Genomic DNA, 11393 nt, shown 5'->3' with positions numbered 1-11393 from the left:
TCCACCCTGTACCATTCTTGAACTTACGCCCAATTGATAAAAATGACCTGGAAGAGCAGATGTGCCAATGAACATTACATTAACTATGAAGCCTTAGTGCCTATGACCGCCGAGGAAAGGCAACCATCTATGGGCCTCTTCCCTTCGAGCTGCCCGCGAGGTGAAAGCTCGGAGCCCGCGCGCGGGGCCCCCTCCCCAGCAGGCTGGGAGCGGCGCGGAAGAGCCGGGGAGCGCTGCCGCCCTGGGCCCCGCGGAGGCGCGGCGCGGCCCTGGGGTGTCGCAGCGCGCAGGCGCGGCGGCCGAGCAGGCCGCGGCCCCGGAACGGTAAACAGTGGGGTCACGTGACGCAGGCCTCGCTCCCTACCCCCGCGCCGCCGCGGCACGCCGATGGCTGTGGGGTCTCGCGCCGCTGCACGGTGCCCGCTAGGCGAGCGACCCTCGGGCCTTGGGCGACGGCGGCTGCAACGAGGACGAGGAGGGCGATGCGGAAGCCAGCATAGTGTAGTTAGCAGCCGCCCCTCGGACCCCTGAGGAAAAAGAGGCTGTGGCAGCGACGCCGACGTCCTGCGCGTACCCCCTCTCCGCGGCACCCACCGGGCCCCCTCCTCCTCCTCCTCCTCCTCCGCGGCGGCGGCGGCGGCAGCGGCCACCATCTTCCTCTTGCTGCCAGTGGTAGCGCTCGTCTGGCGGAGCTGGGTGAGTTGCGGCTCTGGCCGCGGCCAGGGAGACGGGCGATCCTCCCCTCCCCCATCCCCTTCCACACGCGCGGCGCCTCCGCGGGCCTCCCCGCCCCTCCCGCGGCCGACACTCCGCGCCTGGCTCCCGCGCGGCGGGGAAATCGCCTCTCCGGCCTTTTGCGCAACGTCCTGGGCCTGCCGGGGCCGCGCCTCTGCGGCCCGGGACCGTGTGGACGCGGGGCTGGGGAGGGAGCCGCGGCGGCGAGGTTGCCCCGCGAGGGTCGGGACGCGGCCTCTCCCGGGCGCCGGGGCCCGCGGGGGTGAGTGTGCCCGTCGCCGCGGCGCGGGCTCGCGGGCCGGGGGTCACGGCGGCGCTGCCGGGAAGGCCCGGCCCTCAGGCCCCGACCCGGCCCGCCGCGCCTCTGTGCGCCGAGGGCGCCCCGGCATCGAGCGTTGGGCCCCGGGGCTGGGAAGCCGGGACTGGCCTTCGCTGCGAGGCTGGGTCCGGTTCCCGCTTTTGGAGAAGGGGGTTGGCGCGCTATCCATCCATCTCCGGCCGCGCGCTTTTGTGCTCGGGGTCCAAACTGTCGACGTCTTTTGCTTAGTTTGAGAGGAGGCTGGAATCGGGCCTTCGGATGGATGATTGTACGTGTAATTTACTGAACCACTTGTCGATACGTGCGTGTGAATGGTGCTAAATCACCGATCACCTGACACGGAGGGGGGAGGGCGGGGTGGTACCGCGCGCGGTCCCCTGTGGTCCCCGCTTTCCCTCCGCTCTGTGCTGCCGGGTCCGCTGACCTTTGTCCATCTTCGGGCTTTTAATGGCCATTTCTCCGAGACTTAGGATTCGGGGTAATTTAAGTGTGCGATTTTGGGGTGCTCTTCAGGAGTCATTCGTAGAACACGATCGTAGATGGTCACTAATGTAAGTGGCTGCAACGCTTTAATTATCTACCTAGTCTTAATCTTTATTACGTGTAGAGAGACTTAATTTAAAACGAAACCTAGATAATTGAGCTATGTCCGGGGAACTTTACCACCTCGTTTTAAGCTAATATAAAAATAAATGGTAAACTGCCTAGGGAGTACTGTAAGTAGTGCATTGTTCGGTTTAGTTACTATTTTGGGGGTCGGACTTGTCTTTCCTTTCCCAAAGTTGTTTGACATGTTCCAAAGCTACGCCTCAGTTACTCATTCATTTACCATTTTTTTGATTCTTGAATGAAGTGTTTGGGACTGTGAAAATGTTTGTAGGTGTATTTGTGGTAAGAAAGAGAAGATGAGTCAAATAATCAGGAAATTTTCGCAGCATTCTTTTATTTTTGAATTTCTATCTGTATTCCAGAACACGAAAGGTGTTATGTAAAGATAATTATTTAAAATAGTAATTTGTTATTTAAAGTAGTAATTCTTAATATTGACTACCACTGGACCTTTTCCTAATTTATTATTCCCCCCCCCAATTCTTCTGTTTACAGTAACATTTATGTTACAATAATGAATTTTCCCTCCACCATCACCATCATCATAATTATCACTATTACTGTTTTTAAATGCATACCACATTTCCCCATGATAGTAACAGAATTTAAAGGGGGGTTTTTAGGACCTATTATCGCTCTGATTAAACCACACACGGTTCAGTAGATTCCTTAGCAGCAGAAAGACTTTTCCTCAACTGAAGTGGTCCACTTTCTAAGTATGCAGAATTACAACCTTAGTGTTTAAGCTTTATTTGATAGCTGTCTGTTCTGGTGATTTGTCAAAAGGATAACAAATGAATTGGTGATGGGAACATTTTCCCATTCCTTACATGCTTTACAGGTCTATTTATTGAAGAGCATGAAAATATAATGTATTATGCTGCTTTTGCATCCTTTGGGAAGATAGTGAATTTCCTTATCTATCACACTGAATGAGTTATGCATTCCATGCTGTTGTGATAGACGGAACATAACTTTATCTAGCTAATCCTGTGGTATACTCATCTGTTGCATATTCAGAGAAGTAAAATCTTAGAGATGTGGTCTTTGTAAATGTAGATGAAAAATAGCTTTGGTCAAATGCAAGTTTCAGGATAGAAAAACTGAAAGGACATTGTCTTTATATTAATCATTTTATACCATCTTATTAAAATTTACATTGTATTTAGTATTGGAATCAATTAGGAAAGGTTGCTAATCTTTGACTTATGTAATGCCTTATTAATAAAACTATTAAAATTGGAAGGCTGCGAGTGACAATTTGGATTAATGCAAGATTATCTTAAGAGTTTAGATTTTTACACAGTATGGATTAGATTTGGAAAAAACTGGAGAATGTAAATTATGCATAGTTCTGTTGGGGGACGTGGGCTACTAAAATACAGATAATGGTTATCTTACTTCACATGGTAATATGGAGTTTGCCTTTTTGGTACATTTTGCTTTCTTAACTGTGCATTGTTTTGTTTTTGCTTTAGAACGATTTCTCATGAAGTTCTATTTACTTAATTTTCGTTTGAAGATTAGATCTTTTCTATTTTTAAAAAAATGAGATGATGAGTTTTATTGATTGGCATCTCGGGTTTGTGGATTACCTGTAACTACTTCACTGCACAGTGTCAGGGACAGCAGGGTTCTTGGAGTGCTGATTTCTAAATATTTTCATTCATCCACATTTCAAGAATTCTTTGACAAGTGGCTGTTGGATTTCTTTCTTTTCTTGGGCTCTAATTCTCTCTTATTTCTTGGAGCACCCTCTGAGAATCCTGGAGTTTCTTTCCAAAAGCATAGACATTTTATTTTGTAACTACAAAAATGGCGACAAATTATTACACATTTTATACATTGTTGCATTTTTGAGAACAGTAAAAAACATTCTTCTTTAATTGTTGCCTTTTGGTTACACAGGGAAAGATACTGAGTATTGATTTGATTTAAAATATTTGAGACCCAGGAACATAGTCTAGGTTGAGAAACAAGATTCAAAGACAGGAGATGTTAAATCATTGTGTTAGAGTTAAAAGAGAAAAATATTTTAAGAGTTACAAAAGGCATTGTATGAGGAATTACCAAATGTACAGACTGGGCAGTTATTGCCCTGCGTTATGTATTTAATTTACGTCACCTTTTAATGGTCGGGATTTAAATTTTTACGATCATTTATACAGTGAAGAGGGGATGAAAAGAAAGTTAAGTAAAAACTTCAAAATATTATCCTGAAGTTTTAATCTCTTGGCACAGTCTAACTTTAATAGACAGTTTTGAATGGCATACCAGATTGTACAGAAAAGCTAAACTTAATAGTTTTAATGCATTCATAATTTGTGTTCGTTGGCCATGTGAAAACATTCTAAAATTGTAGACTGAAAATAAATTGCAAAGTTTGTAGGCGATAATTTCTAAAACGGTGTTTATACACACATTGAGGATAGCCATTTTATTTATGTGTAGGGAGTAGCTAAGTGCGTATTTCCTAATTTATTTGGGAGAAAGGATACTTCACTTTGTTTCCAGTATTTTTTAAATATTTAATTAATGATATGTTAAGAACATAAAAATTAATGTGTTATGCAAGTAGAGTGCATAAAGTGTAGTAGTTTAAAAATGCAGACTCAGGAATCATACTGCCTGTGTTCCAATTTGGGTATACTGGGTAGTATATGACCTAAGGCAAATTATGTAATGTCTTGGGTCTTGGTTTGCTCATTGGTAAAATAGAAATAGTAATTGTACCTACCTCACAGGGTTGTTGTGAGGAACTAATGAAATAATGCATACAATACACTTAGCATAGTGTCTGGCACATACTATGTGCTAAGTACATGTTAGTTTAGACTGTAATTACCTAGTCCATAGTTTTAGTGATGAGCTACTTCCATGTTTCTGTGGTTAATCCAAACTGCTGATGCTTCCCATAATGTCAGTAGGATATAGTTGTAAACTTTGAAGTGAACTCTTAACTACTGTTGGCTAATGTAATTTTGCTTTGCCAGTTTCAACTTGAATTTGATAATTCTTTTTCTAGGTTCTTAGGTCTGCTTTGGTCTAGTAAGGTAGACACCATGGATTCTTATGTTCTTTTTACCTGATAAATTCAGGAAAGAAATTATGATTCTTGCTTTTTCTTACAAAGTCTTGTCAATAGATTTTAACCAATGGAACTGGACCAGAATTTGAAATGAGTGTGTAGAGCAGGTGATTAGGTTGCATTGCTTTGTAATCTTGTACTTTGTAGAATTGTGTCATACCCCATGGCTTAACCATTTAGTGATTTTCCTTGACTCTGTTCTGGAGGGATAATCTGTTATTCATTTTTAATGTTATATAATGGTGGTTAAGAATTGACATTTGTATCAGAGTGGATCTGAGTCCCAGCTCTGTCACTTATTTATTCTGTAATATTAGATATAACTTTGCTGTGGTTTAGCCACTCTGTCATAAAGTAAGAATAATAGTATGGTTGTGAGGATTAAATGACATTATGCATTTTAAGTTTAGTACAGTGCCTGACACAGAATAAACATTCAATGAATTTAACTTTATAAAGAGAAAGGGTATGTATGGTAAGTGCACTGACTCTTGAATGAACTTTCCTGGGTTCAAATTTCATCTCCATCACTTACTAATACTATATCAAGTAATTTAATCTCGCTGATCCCAATTTCATTTTTTTTCATATAATTGGGATTATAACATAGCATTGTTGTGAGGATTACATTAATACATGTAAAGCAGTTTCTTAATTTTAGCGCTATTTTTTTGGCTGGATAATTCTTTGTTGTGGGGCTTTCTTAGTGCATTGCAGTATATTTAATAGAAGTCAGTAGCATGCCCTCCAGTTGTGATGAGCAAAAATGTCTCCATACATGGCCAGATGTCTGGAGGGCTATAATCACCTCTGATTGAAAACCACTGATATCAAGCTTATAGAAGAACAGTGCGTGGCATGAAGTTAGAGCATATTACGTTTTATGTTTTATCATTCGTAGTGGTGGTACTTTTATTTTTCTACTACTGCTACTACTACAACAAATTAGAAATTTGTTTATTACAAGCATGCCTGATGAATTAACGGCTTAATTTAAATTGTGATGTAGTTGCTGGGAGGCACCAAGCAGTTGTTCCATTCCCAGGACCTTTGCCTTTAGATCGGTCTGAATTGCTATTCCCCATTTATGCATGGATCACTTCCTCATTTCAGGTTTTGGCTCACATGTTGCCCTATTAATAAGGCCTTCATTTACCATCATACACAGAATGCCCTCCTCATCCCCCCCCCCCATCACTATTAACCCTGTTTAGTTTTTCATCATAGATTTTATAATCTCTTAATGTATATTTGCCTCCCTGTGTGTGTGTGCGCATACCCACACACATACACACACACAAAAGAATATAAATTGCATCAGACAGCTTCATCATAAGACAATCTGTTAGGGCCTTTGATAGCTTTAGTGATTTATTTTTAGGCTTAAATGTACTGTTTTTTTTTTTTTAAAGAACATAATATAGTAAAATAACAGTTTTACTTTGAAGATGTTTCTGAAAAGTTAAACTCAATTTAAATTTACTCTTAAAGGGAATTTTCTAGAAGTGTAATTTTTTTTGTTGGTGGTGCTTTTTCAAACCTATCTTTTTGTTAAATTTGGTTGCAGTATAATTGTCTGAGAGCTCAGATGAAACAAGGATTTTAAAGTGAGAAATATGTTTGGACTCAGATTAAATTTTATTCAGAATGTTAGTACTAATCCTTGCTTTTAATTGTATTCTGCGTGTTTCTAAATGGTCCATTAGGATCAAACTCGGACATTTCATAATTAGCACATGCAGTTCCTTCTGGACCTCTACGATCTATCTCACACACCAACTGCTTAGCCTTTGTTGGCCTCATGTTTTTCACCTTTCTCTGTGATACTGTTTGTAGCCCTTCAGTGTAACACGTTGATATTTTGTTGTGATTACATGTTGTTGTATTTGTTTATATGTCTGTATGCTGTTTTCGATTGTGAGTTCCTTCAGTTTGAGACTGGGGTTTGTTTCACTGGTCCCTATGATAATATTTTAAGTAGGTGCTTAATAAATACATGAATAAATGGGTAATTTTGAATTAAGCAGATTATCCAATTTTCTGACTTAGCTGTATATATTTTATTGTCTGTATACATGAGGTGTGACTTGTGGACACAGAAATAATTTCTGATATTAGCATGTATGTACTCCCAAATTATTAGTATTGATTTGATTAATTGGATATGTACATACGAGGTGTGATCAAACAATATGGTGAATGTTTAAATAAAAAAAAACATATAAAAGACACCTTGCCATTAAGCCACCTCAGAATACTCCCCCTTGCTTCGAACACACTTATCCCATTGTTCTTGCCACTTTCTGAAGGAGTTCTGGAAGTCCTCTTTTGTGAATGTCTTTAGTTGAGCTCTTGTGGCTCCCTCGATGTCTTGAATCATTTTGACTTTGGGGAAGAGCCAGAGGTCACATGGTGCATGATCCAAGTGAATAGGGTGGATGAGGACACACCGTAATGTTCTTATTTGACAGAAGTTGCCCTACCAGAAGGGATGTGTGACACGGAGCATTATGATGGAGGATGATTTACAGCACACTTTAAAACACACCTCTCAACCGTAGCTCACAGCTGACTGACTGCACCGAACAAGTTGTCACACACTGTTACTAAGTTATGACGCGCTGACTCCCGTGTTGAAGATCCCTGCCTTTCCGTTGAATGGCATCAGTAGCAGCATTCACTGTATTTTGTGATCACAACAGAAAGGCTCCGTGTCACACACTGCTTCTGGTACGGCAATTTCTGCCAAATAAAAACATTACAGTGTGTCCTCATTCACCTTATTCACTGGATCTGGCACCGTGCAACTTCTGGCTCTTCCCCAAAGTCAAAATGACCATGAAAGGTAAACATTTTGAATTGATTCAGGACATTGAGGCAGCCACGACAGCGCAACTAAAGACTTGAAAGAGGACTTCCAGAACTGCTTCAGAAAGTGTCAAGAACGATGTGATAAGTGTGTTCGAAGCGAGGGGGAGTGTTACGAGAGAGATTAATGGCAACATGTCTTTTACTGTAATAATTTTTTTAAAATTTAAACATTCACCATATTGTTTGATCACACCTCCTATCATTAGCCAGTAAAAATACACCATAGAGAGGCTTGTTATATTTTAATTATTAAATTTATAATTCTAAATATAAGGAAGCATTTAAGTAAAATTTCAATGTAAGAAATAGGAATTTATTTAAATCAAATGGTCTTGTTTAATAAACAGATACTGAATCAACTCAGTTTTTCTCAATTAAATCTGATTATCTTTGTTAACATTGCTAGGAATCTCAGGTCTGTATTTTAGATTAGTGTTCACTTTTTAAAAGGACTTAATTTGGAAATAAATTTAGATTTGTAGAAAAATTGCAAACATAGTACAGGATTCCTATTTACCATTTGTCTAGTTTCTCTGATTGTTATATGTGATATAATACTAGTGCCTTTATCAGGACTAGAGATTAACACTGGTACATTACTAATTTCCAGACTTTATTCTGATTTCACTAGCTTTCCAACTGTTGTCCTTTTTCTGTTCCATGATCCAATCCAGAATACCACATTGATTAGTGTGTTCATGTTAAGTGAGTTAATATTTCTACAATTGGCTAACATTTGTTTTCCAATTTAGTATGGCGAGTTTTTATTTTATTTTTCTACCCCCTTTTTCTGCCTCCCCCACTTGGTTCAAGCCGCTATTTCTCAGTCTAGTTGTGTAGGACACAGCTCCCTGGCCCATGCTAGTACCCCCCTACCCGCCCAAGGAAGTCGACTGGTCACTGGTTGTCAGTGGGCCGCCCATGGCAGGTCTCACCGGCTGCCGGCCACTCATGCTGGCCACCGGCCGCTCCTGGCAGCACAGAGCAGCCCACGGCAGCTGAGCTCCCGGGCGAGCCATTGTTCACAATCTTGGCTTTAGAAGGCGCAGCTTACTGGCCCATGTGGGAATCGAACCGACCACCTCGGAGTTAGGAGCTCGGCGCTCCAACCACTTGAGCTACCGGGCTGGCCTCCTGTTTTATTTTTGATACAAGCACTAGGTATCAGAAACTGATTTTTTAAAATGAATCACTTTATACCTCCATTTAATATTACTTTCAATATGGTCTTGTAGGATGGCTGTATACTATCATTTTTGGCATTGCCCCCACAGCCATTTGGAACTGCTTATGAAAAACCAGTCTTAACTAATTTACACCAATTTCACAGAAACTAGTCTTGCAATGTTTCCTGTAGAAATTGTCTTCTTTGGACCCATAATTTTGAGTTTATTTATTTGGTCTTGGAAGAGTCTCAGTTTCATTGGCCTATTAAAGGTGTTTCACTCAGTGGTAGCTGCTTACCATTTATTTGTTGAATAAATTAAAGGTATTGTTAAAGAAATGTAACTTTCTTATATCAGTCTTTCTCTGACCATCGAAGCATAGGCATTTTTTCTGATAATGCTTATTTAAATCCAGGGAAACACACTTTATAAGTCATACTAGTTTTGGCAAAAAACAAACAAAGAAAAAACGGAAAAAAGTCCTGGAAAGTATGGTTCACCCATCTTATTTACAATATGCTTTACTATTTTTTTGATTGATCTTTAAAGACTAAATATTGTTACTGTTGAGATTTAAAAATATTCCATAAAGTGCTCTGAAGGCACTTTCAGTATAGGAGTTTTGGGATTGTTCACTAATAACAGTATTACTGAAAAAAAATATTGCTCATTTATATCACTATTTTGAATGGGTTGGTCTTCCTTATAGCTTTGTGATTTTGAATCGTGTGACCTTAATTAATTTCTGAATGTTCGGAATATCCCCACAACTTGAAAGCATACACAGACAGTAGTAGTTAGTACAACAAAAAATGCTAACCTCAGTTTTAGTTTGTAGAATTTACCAGATATGGGACATTTTCAGTAGACTGAGCATACCGTTTTTAGAAGAAAAGTTAACCATTTGTTTCTAGAGCTGGAATTGTCTCCCCTCCTTTCCCCTTTTTGATTCATCTGAGGGAAAAAGATTGCTAATTGAATGCCACTCTGAAGAGGAGGTAGTTTTGGCCTGTGGTAAACTTTGGATTCCAGCACATTCATATAAACAAATTTGTTGGTAGCTCTGTCTACTTAAGTTTGTAAACATTTATTAATAGTTAACTTTCTGTAAGTTATTTCTAATTATCAGAAATTTGTTATACTAAAATTTCTTTGAAACAAAAAAAATAGTGGGAGTGTTGGTGATGTTTGGATATTAAGTGTTTTGTAGCTACTGAGATTAGATAGCTTTAGGGAATTAAAAATTTTGTGACTTTTCATCAACATTGTGAGCTATAGTTTTTCTCTTAATGTTATAATTAGAAAGTGCATGTAAAGTAACCAACAAGTCAGTCAAATATAGTTACCATTTTGTTATTTCAGTGTCTTATTATTTCAGTATAATACGTTGCAGAGTTTGAAAAGACATCCTTTTATTTAGAAGAGGATTAACTTTAGTCAGAGTGAGGAAATTGTCTTTCCTTTTTAAAAAATTTAAAATGAAGTTACAATAAACTGCATCCATTTAAAATGAACAGATTGATTCATTTTGGTGGATATGATAACTCATGAAACTACTACCATAATGAAGATTTAGGACATTTTCATCATCCCCCAAAATATCTTCTTGTTCCTTTGCAGTACATGCCTCTCTTATCCAAAGCCCCAGGTAACCACTAATTTTGTTGGAAAATTGTTTTCAAAAAAGAGCCTTTAATTAGTCAAATCTAGTCAATTTCTAGTTCCATAGCTCAGTATGTAAGGGTAAGAGTTATGGCCACGCCTGGACTGTGGACCCTTGAAACCTGTGTTTCAATCTTGGCTCTGTTTTGTGACATTGGGGAAGGCATTTAAATTATTTAAATGCATTTTGTTTTTAAAACAAGGAAAAATAATGGAGTCTATTATTGGGAATAAATGAATCAAATGTAGGTAAAATGTTTAGCAGCATATGACATATGCCCATAAATTGTAGAGTATGTTTGAACTTCCTCTTCTCTTATTTTTATAGGGGAAAGAATTCAAAGACGGAGGAAGTTTTGGTAGATTTTGGGCTAATTTAATAAATTTTGGAATTTTGGTTAATTGGTGAAATTTTCTAGCTAACTGAATATTATTAGATATTTTTTGTTGACATCCTCTTCCTACCAAAATACGTTGCTTCAGTTTTCTCTGAAACCAATACTGAAAATAATTCCAACTTTTAAAGAACAAGATGACTTTTGGTGAGTGATACCCAGTTACAGTGTAGGTACAGTTCAAATAGACTAGCTTGATATCTGTATAGGCCCCACATAGCTCAATAAAATAAATGTATCTTTTACATTGTTTACTTGTTTATCTCGTTTTATCTTAAAAGGGGTCCTTCCCAAAATGTGTGTGTGTGCACATCTGTGCCTCCTGTGTGTGTATATGTATGTCTGTGTGTATGTAGCTTTTTCAGTTGATTTGTTGGGTTTACTTAAATATCTTTGCATTTTTCCCCTGCCCCCACAAAAAACTTTGTCTATATATTACTTTTCTTTAAATGCTTTGTAAATAAAACAAGGCTATTTTATAGTTTTAATAAGTATGGTGCAATAAATGATTTGATTTTAGCTTTTTTATATGGATTTATTGTAAAACC

The 11393-nt window shown here is 39.3% G+C and overlaps 1 protein-coding gene across 6 annotated transcripts in view; it reads left to right on the top strand.

The window, feature by feature from the left end:
* The first annotated feature begins 200 nt into the window (after window positions 1-200).
* PHF3 (PHD finger protein 3) overlaps window positions 201-11393 on the top strand; it is a 77200-nt gene continuing 66007 nt past the window's right edge. Inside the window, exon 1 of one of the 6 annotated variants that reach the window (XM_081045143.1) lies at window positions 201-696. The gene's annotated coding sequence lies outside the window, so the exon portion shown is untranslated. The remainder of the gene's footprint in view (window positions 697-11393) is intronic. The other 5 variants (XM_081045144.1, XM_081045148.1, XM_081045149.1 and 2 more) reach the window with 5 other exon arrangements.

The sequence above is a fragment of the Rhinolophus hipposideros genome (genome assembly GCF_964194185.1).
Source record: "Rhinolophus hipposideros genome assembly, chromosome: 3".
In the NCBI taxonomy this organism is placed as follows: Eukaryota; Metazoa; Chordata; class Mammalia; order Chiroptera; family Rhinolophidae; genus Rhinolophus; species Rhinolophus hipposideros.
This window is presented reverse-complemented; position numbering and strand designations above follow the sequence as displayed.